The sequence below is a fragment of the Hyla sarda genome, chromosome 13 (assembly GCF_029499605.1).
Source record: "Hyla sarda isolate aHylSar1 chromosome 13, aHylSar1.hap1, whole genome shotgun sequence".
Classification (NCBI taxonomy): domain Eukaryota; kingdom Metazoa; phylum Chordata; class Amphibia; order Anura; family Hylidae; genus Hyla; species Hyla sarda.
The window spans coordinates 17,089,129-17,109,151 of NC_079201.1; the positions used below are offsets into that span (position 1 = coordinate 17,089,129).

Here is a 20,023-nt window from a genome sequence, read left to right on the forward strand (position 1 = left end):
AGTAAGTTTTTAGCCTGTTGTGACAGACACCACTGTTGTAGCACATTGTGAGAAATTCCAGTATAATAATCAGATATACCAGTTGCCACCGAATAGGAAAGTGTTAAAGAAGTTTTCACCATTTAAGTATACAGCTCCCAGAATTACTTAAAGGGGTACTCCACTGGAAAACATTTACTTTTATATCAACTGGTGCCAGAAAGTTAAACAGATTTTTAAATTACTTCTATTTAAAATCTTAATCCTTACAGTACTTATAAGCTGGTGTATGCTCCACAGGAAGTTGTGTAGTTCTTTCCAGTCTGACCACAGTGCTATTTGCTGACACCTCTGTCCATGTCAGGAACTGTCCAGAGCAGGATAGGTTTGCTATGGGGATTTGCTCCTACTATGGACAGTTCTTGACATGGACAAAGGTGTCAGCACAGAGCACTGTGGTCAGACAGAAAATAAATTAAAAAAGAAAAGAACTTCCTGTGAATCGCTTATACAGCAGCTAATAAGTACTGGAAGGATTAAGATTTTTAAATAGAAGTAATTTACAAATCTGTTTAACTTTGTAGCACCAGTTGATCAAAAAAAAATGTTTTCCAGTAGAGTACCCCTTTGAGCAGTGGTGAGGTTATGCTGGGAGTTGTAGTTTCACTCACCATAACTGTAGAACTGACAAGCGACTACAGCTCTGATAGGACATAGTGAGGAGAATACACAATGATATCAGTGACTACAGGTGAAGTCTTCTCTATAGTCTTCCCTTATCTAATTCAGATGGTACATACCGCCAGGACTTGTTCCTGCTAAATCTTCTCTCTGCAGAATGTGACGCCCAGTCGTCTCCTCACTATGTCAGCGCATTCTCATCCTCTATATGAAAACAAGTATTATTATAAACCTGCCAGACACTGTATCCTCTAAATATAATACTACTATACACTATACACTTTGATTATAAACCTTCCATACACCGTACCCACTGAATATAATACTACCACACACTGTACATTCTGAATATAATACCAACACATACTGTACACTCTGAATATAAATCTGCCACATACTGTATCCCTGAATATAATACCGCCACACACTGTACCCTCTGAATATAATACTACCACCCACTGCGCCCTCTGAATATAATACTACCACAAACTGCGCCCTCTGAATATAACGTTGCTATACAGTGCACCCTCTGAATATAATACCACAACCGCAGTAACACCCCTAAACATCCGTTAGCTGATGCTATTACCATGGGAGGGGGGTTTTGGTGGTGTTGCTAGTGGATGATGGGGGTGCTACTACTGGGTGGGCGTTGCTGGAGGATGATGAGGGTGCTACTGGCCAACCCCCTGGCAGTATCACCCCCATCATCCATCTGCAGGATCATCCTCCTGGCAGGAGCACTGCCATCATCCACCATCAGGATCTGCTGATGGAGGTGCTACTGCTGGGGGGGGGGGGGGTTGTTGCTGGAGGATAATGAGGGTGCTACTGCCAGGGGGGAGCATTAGGTAGGCAGCAGTTACCCCACATTAGGTAGCATATTTTCCCCACATTAGGCAGCATAGATTCCCCACATTTGGTACCAGTTCCCCCACATTAGGTGGGTACCAGTTACCCCACATTAGGTAGCAATTTCCCCACATTAGGTAGCACAGATTCCCCACATTAGGTAGCAATTTCCCCACATTAGGTAGCACAGATTCCCCACATTAGGTAGCAGTTTCCCCACATTAGGTAGCATAGATTCCCCACATTCGGTAGCATAGATTCTCCACATTAGGTAGCATAGACTCCCCACATTTGGTAACACAGATTCCCCACATTAGGTAGCAGTTTCCCCACATTAGGTAGCATAGACACCCCACATTAGGTAGCATAGACTCCGCACATTTGGTAGTAGTTTCCCCACATTAGGCCGCAGGTTCCCTTGCAGGTTCCCCACAATGGGTCAAAGTCTCCCCACATTAGATCGCTGGTTCAAACCCCCGCCCCCCACAAAAAAAACACATACAACACTGAGAGACACAAACACACACACACACACAGTCAGAGAGACACACACTCACAGACAGACACACACACAGAGTCACACACACACACAGAGTCACACAGTCACACACACACACAGTCACATACACACACACACAGAAAATAAGGCATACTTGGCACACCAGAAGGCCTCCTACATAATTCCAATACAAGAAATGATTGTGGGCAGGGGTGTAGCTTAAAGCTCCTGGGTCCCCCTGCAACACACACACACACAGTCACATACACACACACACACACACAGAGTTACACACACACACACACAGTCACACACAGTCAAATACACACACACACACACACACAGAGTCACACACAGACAGTCACACACAGACAGAGACACACAGACAGAGATAGAGACAGACAGACAGAGAGACAGACACACACACACACACTCACCCATCCAGCGCAGCGATCCTTGTCTCCGGGCGCCCTGCGAGTGACGTCACTGACGTCCCATGCGGTGGTGCTGACGGACGGGCGATGAAAGCCGGGGGGGGGGGGTTGGTGCTGATGGACGGGCGCACAGCGCAGGTGAAGGCGGGGGGGGTGCTTACGGTCGGGCGCACCGCACAGCGCAGGTGAAGGGGGGGGTGGTTGTTATGCTGACGGACGGGAGGCCAGTTGGGCACAAATGGGGGGTGTCGATGTAGCTGGGGAGGGGGGTGGGTGCTGCGGAGCGTCTTGGTGTCACCCCATTAGTGTCACCTGGTGCGGGCCGCTCCCCCTGCACCCGGGTCGCAACGCCACTGATGATGTCCCAGATGTGCTCAATCGGATTCAGGCCTGGAGAACAGACGGGCCAGTCCATAGCATCAATGCCTTCCTCTTGCAGGAACTGCTGACACACTCCAGCCACATGAGGTCTAGCATTGTCTTGCATTAGGAGGAACCCAGGGCCAACCGCACCAGCGTATGGTCTCGCAAGGGGTCTGAGGATACCTCTGGCAAGCACATAGAGGGCTGTGCGACCCCCCAAAGATATGCCACCCCACACCATTACTAACCCACCGCCAAACCGGTCATGCTAGAGGATGTTGCAGGCAGCAGAATGTCACATCTGTGCTCAGTGTGAACCTGCTTTCATCTGTGAAGAGCACAGGGTGCCAGCGGTGAATTTGCCAATCTTAGTGTTCAATGGCAAATACCAAACGTCCTGCACGGTGTTGGGCTGTAAGCACAACCCCCACCTGTGGACGCCGGGCCCTCATACCACCCTCATGGAGTCTTTTTCTCACCGTTTGAGTGGACACATGCACATCTGTGGCCTGCTGGAGGTCATTTTGCTTCACCTTGCACAAAAGCGGAGGTAGCGGTCCTGCTGCTGGGTTGTTGCCCTCCTACAGCCTCCTCCACTTCTCCTGATGTACTGGCCTGTCTCCTGGTAGTGCCTCCATGCTCTGGCAAATACCAAACGTCCTGCACTGTGTTGGGCTGTAAGCACAACCCCCACCTGTGGATGCCGGGCCCTCATACCACCCTCATGGAGTCTGTTTCTGACCGTTTGAGTGGACACATGCACATCTGTGGCCTGCTGGAGGTCATTTTGCTTCACCTAGCACAAAAGCGGAGGTAGCGGTCCTGCTGCTGGGTTGTTGCCCTCCTACAGCCTCCTCCACTTCTCCTGATGTACTGGCCTGTGCCTCCATGCTCTGGCAAATACCAAACGTCCTGCACGGTGTTGGGCTGTAAGCAAAACCCCCACCTGTGGACGCCGGGCCCTCATACCACCCTCATGGAGTCTGTTTCTGACCGTTTGAGTGGACACATGCACATCTGTGGCCTGCTGGAGGTAATTTTGCTTCACCTTGCACAAAGGCGGAGGTAGCGGTTCTGCTGCTGGGTTTTGCCCTCCTACGGCCTCCTCCACGTCTCCTGATGCACTGGCCTGTCACCTGGTAGCGCCTCCATGCTCTGGACCCTACGCTGACAGACACAGTAAACCTTCTTGCCACAGCTTGCTTTGATGTGCCATCCTGGATGAGCTGCACTACCTGAGCCACTTGTGTGGGTTGTAGATCCGTCTCATGCTACCACTAGAGTGAAAGCACCGCCAGCATTCCAAAGTGACAAAAACATCATCCAGGAAGCATAGGAACTGAGAAGTGGTCTATGGTCACCACCTGCAGAATCCTTTTTTGGGGGTGTCTTGCTAATTGCCTATAGTTTCCACCTGTTGTCTGTTCCATTTGCACAACAGCATGTGAAATTGATTGTCAATCAGTGTTGCTTCCTGAATGGACAGTGTAATTTCACAGAAGTGTCATTGACTTGGAGTTACATTGTGTTGTTTAAGTGATCCCTTTATTTTTTTGAGCAGTGTATGTAACACCATACAATGACCGAATAACAACGCCATACCAGAACAGAACAATACCGCCATACCATGACTGAATAATAATGCCATACTAGAACTGAACAATACAACCATACCATGAACGATAAACAACGCCATACCAAAACAGAACAATACCACCATACCATGAGCAAAAAACAACGCCATACCAAAACAGAACAATACCACCATACCATGACCGAATAACAACGTCATACCAGAACAGAACAATAACCATAAACCATGACTAAATAACACCACCATACCAGAACAATACCGATAAATCGTGACTAAATAACATTATCATACCAGAACAAAACACATAGACCGTGACAAAATAACACTGCCATACCAAAACAGAACAATACCACCATACCATGACTGAATAACAACGCCATAACAGAACAGAACAATACCACCATACCATGACCGAATAACAACGCCATACCAGAAGAGAACAATACCACCATACCATGACTGAAAAACAATGCCATAGCAGAACAGAACAATACCACCATGCCATGACTGAAGAACAACGCCATACCAAAACAGAACAATACCACCATCCCATGACTGAAAAACAACGCCATACCAAAACAGAACAATACTACCATACCATGACTGAAATACAACGCCATACCAAAACAGAACAATACCACCATACCATGACTGAAAAACAATGCTATACCAGAACAGAACAATACCAACATACCATGACCGAAAAACAACGCCATACCAGAACAGAACAATAACCATATCTCGTGACTTGTGATGAGCGGCATTGCCCATATTTGAATTGGCGTTATTTTGCGAATATATAGACGAATATTCATCCTATATTCGCAAATTTCGCGTATTCGTTATATTCGCATATGCAAATATTCACATATTCGCATGTGTGAATATTCGCATATTCGAGGAAGGAAACAGTGAGGGTGGGGGGGGGGGGGGCAACTTTACTATTGGTTGCTAGGGATGTTGTTGATAACCTCTGACAAGTGTATTTGCATCATTCTAATTGGCCCACAAGTGAAAAGAAGGAATATGCGAATATTCACATATGCGAATAAGCGCATATGCGGGAAAAAAGCGAATATTCGCAATTTCGAATATATAGCAAATATATTCACAATATTTGCAAATTTGTGATATTTGTGATAAAAATTTGAAATGCTAATATTCGCGCCCAACACTAATCGTGACTAAGTTACACTGCCATACCAGAACAGAACAATACCACCATACCATGACTGAATAACAACGCCATTCCAGAAAAGAATAATACCACCATACTATGACTGAATAATAACGCTATACCAGAACTGAACAATACCACCATACCATGACTTGCCGTCGCTGTGCTCCTGAGTGATCTGCTCCAGGACCTGAGTGAGGAAAGCTGTGCGCTTCTGCCATGCCTGGGGGAAGGATGTAAGCAGGGCCTGAGTGAAGAGTGCTGCTTGGAGACAGTGTACAGACAGTAACTTTCTCGTGGAAGACTAAGGGGTGCCCCCATCAAGAGTGCGCTCAAGGCGGCTGCCTATCTTGCCTATAGGTAAAGCCAGCCCTGTTTAGAGTTGTTTTACAGCCATATACGTTTTTTGAATCTAGGACCACGGATTTATAAATTTTTTTAAACGACCAAATTTTTATTTAGCTGTTATTTTTACTGATACCACTTTTACGGTAGTATAAATTTTTTTTTCTAATGATGTGACCATAAATCTGCAATTTTGGCATTTGGATTTAATTTGTATATATATATATATATATTTACCTCTCCCCTTGGGGGCCTTTTATAAGCAATCATGTATTTGCTTACTTAGATCAAAGTAATGCATCTGCATTACATTGATCTATTAGATCAGCATTTCAGTGGTACAGCTTGCCTTTGGCAGGGTTTATCAAGAGCCAACTCACGGCATGCATTGAGGCCCAGTATAGGGCTGGCCTGACAACTGATTGGCACCCCATGATTATATTGCTGGGGGCGATTGGACCACTAGACATCAGGGATGCTCACCAAAACCTATTTTTAATGTTTCTATCTCTATTGATCACAGTATTTAAACAATTAAATGAGCGGCATTAGAGCAGTAGTGAGGAAGTGGAAACATCACAAAGGCAGCCCTGGTCTAAGAAGTGAACTTCTAATAATAATAAGGTCAACAGTGAGGGGAAAGAATGCAATAACATTCAGGAGGCAGCACTGTGTAAATGTGGAAACACAGTTATTTACACAAGGGAAGTATGCTCAGAACTTTAACGGCGATAAGAGGTAAGCCTTGATTTACAGGTAAAGCATGGGCCCTCTGGAGGAGACTTTCTCTCCGGCATAATACTATCTCAGCTCTGTCCCCACTTGCTCAGCTCCATCTTAATCTTGTTACTGCTATAGACGGAATTCCCCTAACCTCAGGCAGTGTTGTTTTTCTGGGGTACGAAGCAATTGTTGGTAAATTAAATGATTTACAAATATGTGAGAAATCAAATGGAGGATATTGGCTGAAATGAAATCCTCATCACCTTCTCATACCTTTTGCTAACGTAGATCTGTAGGTCAGCAGGAAGGGAGAATGATTGCAGGGGTTGTTTGTTGTCTGTTACCATAGAGACACATAGGCCCGCTTAGACATGAAATGTTGGGATATGTTCAACCAAAACAATTTGAAAAATCTGCTTTATTTTCAATTTAGGTGCACAGGCATCCCACCATAATATTGCAGGGGGGGGAGGCAATCGGGATGCATGCCAAAAAAGTGTTTGCATCACTCCCTATTGATCAAAGTATTTAAACAATTATATGACCGGCATCAGAGTGGAGTCGGTCATTACTAGCAGGTGTCGGCAGCAGATAGCATAGGTCTGGATGGTCAGCAGGTGGCGCTGCCTGAGGCTACTAACGCAAGTGCCTCTGCCTTCAATGTTAGAACAAACCCTTAGTAAATCTGCCCCAATTCTATCACACTCCCAGTTCTGATATCTTCTGCCACAGCCAGCCAGATTATGTGTGTATGTTATATGAACAATCAGTATATAAGTATTCTTTCCAGAACGAAAAATGTCTGGAGAATCAAAATTATGGCCAAAACTTAATTTTTATTGTTTTTTTTACCAATTATTAAATCACATTGAAATATATTGTCAAAGGGGTTAAAAATACTAGTAAACTCAACCTGTATACTGAAACTTTATATATTTATCCTCTTGTAATAACAGTATATGAGCGCTCACATTTCATCCTGTGTCTGCAGAATTCAGGGCTGAATTAGAAATATTTTCCAATTTTCCTGAGGACTCTTTCATAGAGGGCAATACCACTCTGCTCCCTGCATAGAAGAAATCCCATTTTCAATCAAATACAAAAGTTTTATTAGAGGCTGACAGGATTTTATGAAAGGTTTTAACTCTTAGTAGGGGAGACCCAGAGAGTTTTGCCGACGTAGCGTAAATGTCTAGTTGAGTTGTATCTTTATAATCTAGTCCGGAAAACTCAGCTCGTGTCTGAGAAAAAGCAGCTTTTGGGTCAATTAGATTAGAAAACCAACTTATTTTTTTTTTTTAAACAGTGCCACACCTGTCTTTAGTTTGTGTGCGGTATTACAACTTGGCTCTATTTTCTTCAATCTGAAAAGAGGAGGAGAGAGCGCTTCTTGGTGTAATAAAAGAGAGAATCTCAATATAAAAATATGGCATGAAAGCCGCTCACCAGAGGTGGTTGTGTAACAGCATACACAACAATGGTAAACGCATCAAATGGTGTAGTATCCGCAGCCCTCCGGCTAGGCAATGGTGAACAGTCGGTATGGCTTCAGGGAGAACGCTGGCTCCGCGTGGCGCAGGATACAGATAGAAGGAGATCAGATAAAATCAAGGTAGTTTATTTCCCAAGATGCAACACGTTTTGCTGCAGGAACGCGTTTCGCTGCGGCAAAGCAGCTTCATCAGGCAACGCCTGATGAAGCTGCTTTCCCGCAGCGAAGTGCGTTGCATCTTGGGAAATAAACTACCTTGATTTTATCTAATCTCCTTCTATCTGTATCCTGCGCCACGTGGAGCCGGCGTTCTCCCTGAAGCCATACCGACTGTTCACCATTTTCTTCAATGTCACTGAGCTTCAATGGCATCACACAAAATGAGGATGAGAGTGGCGCTGTTTCTGGAAAAAAGCAGACATGTTTTTCTAATCTTAATCGTAATCAAGGGCTTTCTGTTAGCAAATGCCCCTCTCCCAATATGGTGTACAAATAACCATACCATACACTCAATGCCTTGTATAGTATAATTCACAAACAATGCCATATAGTTGCCTAGATAACCCTACTATACAGTGTCACTACTATACAGTGTGCAAATACTATATTGTACAACACCTTCTCAGCACTGCAGTGCTATGCCTAATATCACCATACATTATTCAAATAATACCAACACACAGCAACCAAATAATGGCTCCATACATAAAGTAATCTAATAATATTGCTAATCATAGTCCAAGTGATACTATTATACTAAAATTATTAGAGCATACCCGTATGTTTAATAGAAATATAAAACCTGCATTTTATTTTTTACTTTTTTTGTTACCTGTGGTGACAAAGTGATTTTTGTTCTCTTACTTCTGTTGTTGAGAAACTGAGGGCCCCCTCTATGGAACATAGCTATCTCTCATTCTCTTTCAACGAGAAGGACCAGAGCTGGGTTGTTTTCCAGTAGTATTCATTAAGGAACTTCCTTTACTGTACTTCTCTGGCCAATCACAGGACAGCACCTACTCCTCCCTGCTACGCCATGACATAGTTCTGGAGAAAATGCATTGGACTGGTGGTATGGCACTGTGTTATAAAATGATTTACAGTTCACCACTATAGAAGGCATATGAAGGAAAAAATGGGTTATTGATGCACTGGTTTTGTATGATGCTATGTGAACAGAAAAGATCAAAGCAAGGATCATAGCAAGAATGTGGGAACATCATAAATAGAGATGAGCGAAGTTTAGAAAAATTTGATTCGGCCGATTCGCCAAATTTTCTGAAAACATTTGGTTTGATCCGAATTTATTTGTGGTGAATAGCTATTAAAAACGGCTATTTCCGGGCTACAGAGAGCCTCAATAGGGGTGTAGAACACTTTGCCTTGCTGTAAGACGCATAGGGAGTGTGCTGGCTTAGTGAAATAATACTGTTAACAGTATGACATGCAGATTACAGGCGTTGCTATTAGAATCACTGCCGCAGAGCGTCTGGATGTGGCAGCAGGGTCGGGAGACCATATGGCGTCACAATTGAAGAGATGATACCGGGAGCTAAGGCCTCTTGCTGCGACTCCTGCTGCCGCGCGCCCCTAGTCTGCAGCGACCTCTGCCTGCGCCTGATGAATTTAGGCGTCTGCCACTCCTCTGTGCACGTCCTGGCACTTCTCTGCCTGACATACTTATACACCAGCTGAGTGCGTATATGTTACACTTATTAGAGGAAAATACACCCCAGCATGCTTACACCTGAATTAGGAGTTAGCAGCAGGTGTGTAGGTATTCCTGGCCTTTAACAATAACTGGCCCTTATGAGTTTAACAGGAAAAAAACATACACTGGCTGAGTGCACGTATAGGTTACACTTATGAGAGGACAATACACCCGAGTACGGTTACACCTGTATTAGGCGTTAAAAGCAGATGACTATGTCTTTCAGTGCTCACACTAACTAGCCCCTATTAGCGTTAGAGTAGTACACCCCAGTACAGCAGTACAGACTAGCTTTAGAGTAGTACACCCCAGTACAGCAACAACAACAAAAAGTGTACTTTCTCTCTCTCTCTCTCTCTTGTCCCTTGTCCCTGCCTGTCTGCAGTGATTTGGGCTTGAGGTGAATCAATTTGCTGCTGTAAAGCTTTTTTTTTTTCTCTGGAACACACACTGTCTGCTCTCTCTGTTAAGAATCCCAGAAATGCCTGTCTGCAGCAATGGCTGCCGCTTATATAAGGCTGTGACATCACAGGGGCTGGCTGGCTGCTGATAGGCTGCATGCCACCATGTGATTCAGGGTCATCCCTCCAACCCACCTTCCCAGACTTCCTTGCCCCATGTCCTCACAGGTGGATCTGCCATTTTAGCCCCCCCAGCCTGCACAAAATGGAGTTTAATGAAGTATTTACACAAGGGAAAATTACACAGAATTTAGGTAATAAGTCAGGTAAAGCATGGACACTCTGAAGGAAGCTTCCCCCCCCCCCCTGAATAATACTATCTAAGCTCTGCCCCCACTTCCTGTAATCAATCTTGGACTCTCTGCTGCTAGAGATGGAATTCCCCTAACCACAGACAGTGAACAGCTGATGTAAGGAGTGATTTTTTTGGTAAATTAAGTGATTTACGAATGTTAGGAATCACATAGTCTTTCAAATGGAGGGTAATTGTTTAAAAGGGACCATGACCATATGAGATACATAACCTCAGCATCTTCTCATACCTTTTGCTAATGTAGATCTGTAGGTTAACATGACAGATGGAAGGGAGAATATTTGCAGGATCAGACTACAAGGGTTGTTTGTTGTCTGTTTCCATGGAGACAATTTGCAAAGCTGCTTTATTTTTTTATTTTAGAGATAATGGAACAATAAAAATGTTACACCGGTGAACCATCCCTTTAAGGCTGTAGCCTCCAAGTGTAGCTCTCTAGATGTTGCAAAACTACAACTCCCAGCATGATGGGAGCTGTAGTTTTGCAACGTCTGGAGGGCCCCAGTTTGGAGGCCAGTACTTTAATGTACATGTAGAATGTATATATGTATACACACACCCTTATAGGAATGCCGGGGAAGCAGTGAAAAGGATTTCAAGTTATGCTTAAAGGGGTTATTCACCATAAAGGGACTTTAGTACTTACCTGCCAGACAGTAATGGACATGCTTAGGAAGGATCTGTGCTTGTCTTGGGGCTAAATGGCTGTGTTGTAATTCCACTATAATGCCGCTGATTTCTTTTTGTGAACTGGCTATTTCCTGTTGGAGTTCGTTCCCTTCAACTAAAAGTCCCAGAATTCCTTGTTTGTTAGTGTGAGGCCACTTTTTTCCCTCTGGCACATTAGTCACCCCGCCCATTGAACCACAGGTGTGCTGACTTCCACACTGTGCTATGAACAATAGACCAGTGTTTTCTAACCAGGGTGCCTCCAGCTGTTGGAAAACTGCAATTCACTGCAGAATGATATCCTTCCCACCCAGTGGTCGCCCAACCCATTGAAGCACAGGCATTTTCCCTGTGAACACCTGACTAGTGATGTAATGTTTCGGGCCACACTGCAACCTGGGAAAACCTGAGACTACACTCATTTTGTATGCTGATAAAAATAAACATCAAGGCAAAGATCACATAAGAATTGCAAACCTGCCGTCAAACATGGGTACAGACACTATTTTATGAGCTACACTAATGGCAATAAAAGATACTGGACGGCACTCACTGGTAATATGTATCCAAATGTGGTTTATTCAAACAGTCAGGTCATATGTACAAGCATGGCCATGCTTTTACATATGACCTGACTGTTTGAATAAACCGCATTTGGATACAGATTACCAGTGAGTGCCGTCCAGTATCTTTTATTGCCATTGGAAGAAGCTTGTTTCCGGATAGAGCACCACGGAGGTACTTTAAAGCTGAGGAATATAAGGTGTGGAGCTGCGAGGTATGTTCCTGTGGTATACGGGGGCAGTGCCGACCCACTATATCTTTGATGAACATAAACTACACTAACTTTACAACCCCTGTAGCATAGTCAAATAAAAAAAAAATTACTGGAATACCCCTATAATAGGGAAAATACTAATATATTTAGCAAATTTCAATACTATGAGAGAGGGTAATAGTTCCACTCAAAAATATGCATGAAATAGGAAATTGCTGGGTTGATATCCTAGTAAAAGACACATACAGTATAGCTCCTCTTCAGGTTTCTGCCCTGGCTGTGAATGTTCTAAAGCAAGGTCTTCTTAATGAAGGGATTTGACTACAGTAAAGGGCAGGGAAGTGCGGGGAGATGGAATACACAGCAGGATTGTTCGATGTTTCTTAAAGCCTCTGGTCTTACGTAAGGGCACTTAGATTTCAAAAAAGAAAATTCTAAAGCTGAAGATTATTCAGTTTCATGTGGGAATTTTTCTATTAAATCAGGCCCCGGACAATGCGGAAGGTTGTGATGCCCACACTGAGCAAAGCTTTCTAAATTCCTGAGGTGCTAGACTGCACATAGTAAGACTACGGTATTTCCTTACTGCCCGGGTCATACAAATCTATGCAGGAGGAGAAAGTGGAGTAGCTGTCACCTGACAGTCACTGTCATTCTTGTGATTAGCTGGAGTATTGTGTGACCATCATGTCAATGCCATTTAGGGGCATTACGATGCTGTGTCCCATGCTGCTGGCTTTTGGCCAGGCGAAAAAAAACGGGTATGCTGTGAACAATAAAAATCCCCAAAATCTACTAGAGCAAAGAACAAGGTGAAAAACCTCCAAAGCTCCTGATTTTAGTAGATGAACGAGAACAGATTCTCGCCTGCCAAACAGGAACTTTTTTGCTCAGCCAGTACCATCACTGCCACAATTTATCAATGACAGTAGCTAGTAATGAAGTAGCCAATGACTCATTAAGGAACTTCCTTTCCCTTACTTCTCTGGCCACACATAAGACAGCACCTACTCCTCCCTGCTACACCATGACATAGTGCTGGAGAAAGTGAACTCATCTGGTGGTATGGCACTGTGTTATAGGATGAAGATGACATAGATGGCATGTGGAGGGGAGAAAGGGGTTATTGATGCTCTGGTTTTGCAAGATGCTATGTGAAAAGGAAAAAATCAGACCAACAGGATCCCAGCTAAGAAAATGGGAACATAACAAAAGCAGTCCTGGTCTAAGCAGTGAATAGCTAGTTAGAACAAAGACTAAAGTAAGGGGGAGAGTGAGATAACATTCAGGGGGCTGTACTGTTGCTCAGAACTTGGACACTCTGTTGGGGGTTCGCCCTTGCATAATACTATGCCCCCACTTCCTGTAATCCATCTTGGTCTCTCTGCTCCTAGAATCAGAATTTCCCTAACCTCAGGCAATGACATCTAGACATTTAGTGGTCAAGAATTTAGAAATTTTCTTCTTAAGGTGTTAAGGGGTCATTTTAGTAAAAAAAAGTCAATTAAATATTTTTGGAATCCTTGTGATTAGATAGTATTGTGTGACCACCATTACATTGGGGGGGGGGGGCATTATAATAGTGTGCCCCATGCTGCCGATTGTCTACTTTTGTCCAGGCAAAAAAAAAAAAGCAGGCATGCTGTGGGCAATGAAAATCCCCAAATCTGCTGGAGCAAAGAACACAGTGAAAAAAAACCTGAAGCTGCTGATTTTAGTAGATGTGCTCAGCAGAGAATAGATCCTCGTGTCTTCACATATGGTGAGGAAGTAATTGCTGTTAGCTGCCAAATCAGAACTTTTATGCCCAGCCAGTGACATCACCAATGCTATTTATGATGTCAGCAGCTAGTAATTATCAGCATAACAACTAATGGAGTAGAATGAAGTACGGACGTGATGTGATTGTAACCTAGACCCAAAATATTTAGAACAGGAGAACAAGCCTTGCTGATATGCCCTATAAGGGGCACCTTTGAAAAATCGAATGTTAGGCAGCTATGTCATCCGATCCAGCCCCTCCATCACCAAGGGGACAATGAGGTTTACCCGCGCCACTCATGAGATCTGTGACTTTTTTGCTCTTGGACGGGAGGGTCTAACTTTGCCTGAACAACCACTTGATAATCCCATTACATGGGGTGACGAAGGGCCAAACCAACTATACAGCGATCACTTTTTTGGCCCCGATCACACAATCATTTACCTGTTTGAAAGTCTAATTAAAGAGTGCAGATGCTTTGAAAAAATGAACCATGGTCATGAATTGGTACCTGATCCAGGACTATGAAGGTATTAAAGGGGTTGTCCTGTGAAGAAAAAAAACAACAGCCTGTGTATGGTGTCAAAAAGTATATTAAAGCAATTTACCAATATAATTTTATTAGCCATAGTGCACAGATCTTCCATTATCACCTCCGCTTTCTCCCTTGTAGCTGTGACATCACGTTACACTTTCTGAAAGCACAGCTCTTGCCCCCCCCCCTTATGTCTGTTGAAGAACAGACCATTGATGTGAAGAGAAGCTCATACCATTGCTCATTACATTTTAAGACAGAAGGAAGCCTCTCAGTAACAGTAGTTTCCATCAGAACAGGCTCACTGCTGTCTTATATGAGATAGGCTTCCTGCTGCCTTAGAATCTAATAAACAGTAATATGATCGCTTTTCTTCACATCAATGATCTGGTCCGCAGCAGACAGGAGGGAAGGGAGGAGCAGAGACGGGAGCTCTGAATGTGATGTCACAGCTACACAGAAGAGAGCAGAGCTGGTATGGAGAGATCTGTGCACTATGGCTAATAACATTATATTAGTAAGTTGCTTTATTATACATTTTGACACCATACACAGGTTGTTGTTTTTTTCCAGCCGTACAAGCCTTTTTAAGAAATCCCATTTCTAGAAGGATATTAGTTGCATCCATGTTTTTTAATGGACTTTTACAGAGGGTGATTATTGCTCTGTATAGAAGACCCATCGGTCAATTGACAAAGGCGCAATTGTTCGTTCATTGGCTGATCGCTGGAATTGTAGGATCCTAAAATGAATCCTTGGCCTTTGGCGCAATGATGATGAAGCTGTTAATAAGATTAGTAATAGGCCGCAGAAAGGATCCAACGATTGATCATATGCACGCCATCGTTGAGCCCTGCAGAAGTCCTATTTAGAGTAGGGTCACACACAGTGCATCCACAGTGTATATCACTCAGCGGATGCGCTGCCGGCAGTCACAAAGAGATGGAAGAGCGCACTCCCAGCTGCGGTCAGGTAGCTCTATGCCTTGCTCAGCATACGCACAGAGCTACCCAGCCGCAGCTGGGAGCTGGCTCTGCCTTCTCTTTGTGAATGCCGGTAGCACATCCGCAGCGTGAAATACGCTGCGGATGCGCTCAGTGTGTGACCCTACCCTAAATGAATGATCTGCCCGATTGACCCTTGCATTGGGCACCGGTCTGTCCATCCCGAGTCTGGACATAATGATAGGTGCTTTAAACTGGGGATCATGGAACAGATTTGATGTGCTAGTCCATACTGGATAATGATGGAAGATTTTAATATATTCCACCAACCTGTAGGGTTAAATTCCATATTAATAGTTTGTAATTAGAATATTGTGTTGTCCTTATAGTGAACCAGCCTCATAGCTGCACATATCCGTACCGAGACGATTAGAATCAGCCACATTTCTTCCCTTGAAGGACACGGAAGGCTTTGGAGTTGTTCTCATACAGACCCGTGTGATGTGACATTATCTCCTACCCACACTAATAATACAATTATTCAGCGTTTCTCTTCTGTCACACTGCTTAACTTAATTGTGTTTTAATTAGACTTTTGCGGTGGAGATTAAATACACATCGTCCCTGTCACCCACACGGCGAGGGCCCGCTAGCCCATTTGTATTCCGGTGCACGCCGCAGACTCTTTCCCCCCTTTACAGGGTGGCGAGCTTGTAATTTGAGGCTCTGCTGCTCCTCACATTGTGTGTGACCAAGAATTACACAGAGTCATTTTCCTGCAGCCGAGGAGAAAATCTGCGCCGTGGTGTCAATGTGACGACAGCTTCTCTGTGTTTGCAATCAGAGTAATAGGATTGGGGGCACAATGTGTTACACAGGCTGAATACTAGTGAAAAGAATCATATACTCTTACCACACAGCCTATAAATCCATCTATATATCTGTCATATCTATCAATCTATCTATCTCATATCTATCTAATATCTGTCTATCTATCTATATCATATCTATCTATCTATCTATCCATCCATATATCTATTTAGGCTGTCAGGGCATGCTGAAAGTTGTAGTTTTGCAACAGCTGGAGGCACCCTAGTTGGGAAACACTGTGCCATATATTGACTTGTTTGTCTGCTGTATGGTTTGTCAATCTCTATATATCATGTGTCTTTATCTGTTATTTCATCTACATATCTATCTATCTTTCTCATATCTATCTATCTATCTCATATCTATCTCATATCTATCTATCTCATATCTGTCTATCTCATATCTATCTCATATCTATCAATCTCATATCTATCTATCTCATATCTATCTATCTCATATCTATCTATCTCATATCTATCTATCTCATATCTATCTATCTATCTCATATCTATCTATCTCATATCTATCTCACATCTATCTATCTCATATCTGTCTATCTCATATCTATCTATCTCATATTTATCTATCTCATATCTATCAATCTATCTATCTCATATCTATCTATCACATATATATCTATCTATCTCATATCTATCTATCTCTCTCATATCTATCTCATATCTATCTAATATCTATCTATCTTATATCTATCTATCTTATATCTATCTATCTCATATCCATCAATCTATCTATCTCATATCTATCTATCTATCTATCTATCCATCTCATATCTATCTATCTCATATCTATCTATCTCATATCTATCTATCTCATATCTATCTATCTTATATCTATCTATCTTATATCAATCTATCTCATATGTATCAATCTATCTCATATCTATCTATCTCATATCTATCTCATATCTATCTATCTCATATCTATCTATCTCATATCTATCTATCTCATATCTATCTATCTTATATCTATCTATCTTATATCAATCTATCTCATATGTATCAATCTATCTCATATCTATCTATCTCATATCTATCTATCTCATATCTATCTCATATCTATCTATCTCATATCTATATATCTTATATATATCTATCTATCTATCTCATATCTATCTATTTATCTCATATCTATCCATCTATCTATCTCATATCTATCTATCTCATATCTATCTATCAATCACATATCTATCTTATATCTATCTCATATCTATCTATCTATCTCATATCTATCTAGCTATCTCATATCTATCTATCTGTCTCATATCTATCTATCTTATATCTATCTCATATCTATCTATTTATCTATCTATCTATCTCATATCTAGCTATCTCATATCTATCTTATATCTATCCCACATCTATCTTATGTCTATCTCATATCTATCTATCTATCTATCTATCTAGCACAATAGAAACACGGCAGCCCTCCGAAGTACGGTGAATGAGGTGGCCGAAACGTCGCTGTACATTTTGGTGACAATAAAGCCACTATTCACCGTACTTCGGAGTGCTGCCGTGTTTCTATTGTGCGGTATCTGGAGGGACCCGGGACCAGGATCCAACCACAGCGTGCACCCACCTACTTATCTTTGTGTGCTGCTCCATCTGTGTAATTATCTATATATCTCCTATCTATCTAATCTAACAAATAATAGCAATAACAATATTGATGGGATAATAGGATTTGTGGGATGCCTCAGAAAGCTGGGTGACCACTGACATGGCCAATTACTGCAAATTTTGCTTAATTATTGGTATTGGAATGGGGGCTCAGTACTCAGATTTGTGGGCCCATTTAACCTCGCGGGCAGCATTACTAATGTCATGCTGCTTTCCCATAGAGGCAGACACCTGGAGGATTATCTGTCTTTCTATCTGTCTGTCTGTCTATTTATCAGCAAATCCTTCTTTCGGAATTGTCACCTTTCTTTCCACCTGACTGTTCGCGCAGTTTTCTGTCTCTCTCAATCTGCCCTCCTGTCACTATCTGTCTGTCTCTGTGTATCTCTGTCTCTCCTTTCTGTACTCTATCTATCACTCACCCTTCTCTATCAATATAAAGAGGGGGGCGGGGGGGAGGAGAAGGGCCTCTGTGCACCCATTCGGAAAATAGACTGTTAGCAGCGAGCTGGTACGAAATGAAAATGCTGGCGTCTTCCTGTGTTTAACATGAGCTGTCACTTATCTCTGCTCCCCACTGTGCCCCCTCCTGTCACACCTGTGGCCCACACAGCTGGGCCGCTAGAATACAACTTTCCCCAATGGTTAATGAGAAGAGGAATATTTTTGGGATTTATATGACCGCTGCAATTTAAACCGGCTAAAAATACAACAGAAAAAAAATTACAGAGAGTTAATCATCTATGACTTATTCAGCCATTCTGAACACATCCCGCTCTGGCAGAACACGGTGCCGTCTGCCCAGAAACTTCAGCTGGCATTACTGTCTCTGTAATATATACAGTTGTCCCAGACATCTAAAAAAGAAAACAAAAAACAGAACTACAACTTCCTGACCAAAGATAACCCAGAAGAGTAGATCTCGAAGATAGAGCTAAGCGCGTGGCACAGGTGGGCCCAATGGGGGAAACGGAGCTGGCATGGTTTCCCCTAGGAAATACAGTTAAAAATCATAGTCATGTAATGCCCATAACTGGCAGCTTCAGTGAGTAGTTTCACCGCCAGTGCCACCTGTTAACTTAACTGCTGTAATTTAGGTATTGTTCACAGCTGCCAACGGCAAGCACAAAATGTCACCAGAACAAACGCCGGCACCAGTCTTCGATGGCTTGTATAAGACTCGCTCTACATTCATTCATATTTAGAAATGCATAAATTAACCTTCTCGGAAGCCAACAAAACATGTCTAATCAATGAGACTCAAACAATTATCTCACGCAAATTCGGTATTAGCATATGAATGGTGGCTTTAGCATATGAAAGGATGTTCTGGGCAGATTAAAATGTGAAGAGGCTGCGCTGCATACATATGAGCTGGCGGGTGTTACTCGGGTCTAGCAAAAAAAAACTTAAAAACGCAAAGGCCTGTGGATGTTTGGCAAGGAATGGGTTACAGGCTTTGTACCATGCCGCCGTGGTATCTGGAGGGAGAGCAGAGAGCAACATGAGGCAGATGAGGAAAGGGTAGAGTATGGTGTAAGCAGAATGACATTGATGTTAGAGATCGCGGATAGATGTCCTGTCATGACATGGATGCTGCATCAATGGAATCAGTCGGGAAGTCATAAGGGGCCACACTGCGGGTGCGATGTGCTGTGTGGAACCTCATGCAGCTTTTAGGGCACAAAGGGCATCAATGTTCTGCAGTTGAAGGATGAGCAATTATATTTGTGGACCAACTTCTGAGAATAGGAATGTATCCAATGAACTTAAAGATGGTTTCTTAAAAATCACATTACGCTTATGGCGTTCTAATATACTCGGGACTTCAGTTCCTCACAATTTTCTAAATCTGATAAATTGACTCAACGTTTGTGCAGTGTCCCACTGCGTACCATGCAGAACTTGTTGGGTGGTGGTTGATGGTACCTTGTTTTCATATATTTTTGTTCTTTTTTATTGCTCTAGTTCTGTTGCTATGTTTATACCCTTATTGTCTGTAAGTATTCAACACAGTCCCATACAAAAGGAACATTCTAAATTGGAGGAATAGCTTGTTTTCAGCCCAGTTCCTTTTACTCAGTCGAGAGAGTTAGAGTTGAGTCTCTAGGCCGGTCTGGAAGGCTTGGAGGACATGTGCGGTCTAGTGTAGCCTCTCCTCTGAAAAAGTCCTGCTGTTGTCCCTAAAACCCTGGATAGCT

At 43.0% G+C, this 20,023-nt stretch overlaps 1 protein-coding gene across 13 annotated transcripts in view; it reads right to left on the reverse strand.

Annotated features, from left to right (window-relative positions):
- Positions 1–20,023, reverse strand: part of LOC130297468 (uncharacterized) — a 308,752-nt gene that overhangs the window by 214,183 nt on the left and 74,546 nt on the right. For 7 of the 13 annotated variants that reach the window (XR_008849541.1, XR_008849533.1, XR_008849540.1 and 4 more), the window contains exon 3: positions 780–864. The exons of 4 other annotated variants lie outside the window; for them this stretch is intronic. The gene's annotated coding sequence lies outside the window, so the exon portion shown is untranslated. Of the gene's footprint in view, positions 1–779; positions 865–8,093; positions 8,176–11,270; positions 11,564–20,023 lie in introns of those variants that run through there. 2 more of the 13 variants (XR_008849536.1, XR_008849537.1) reach the window with 2 other exon arrangements.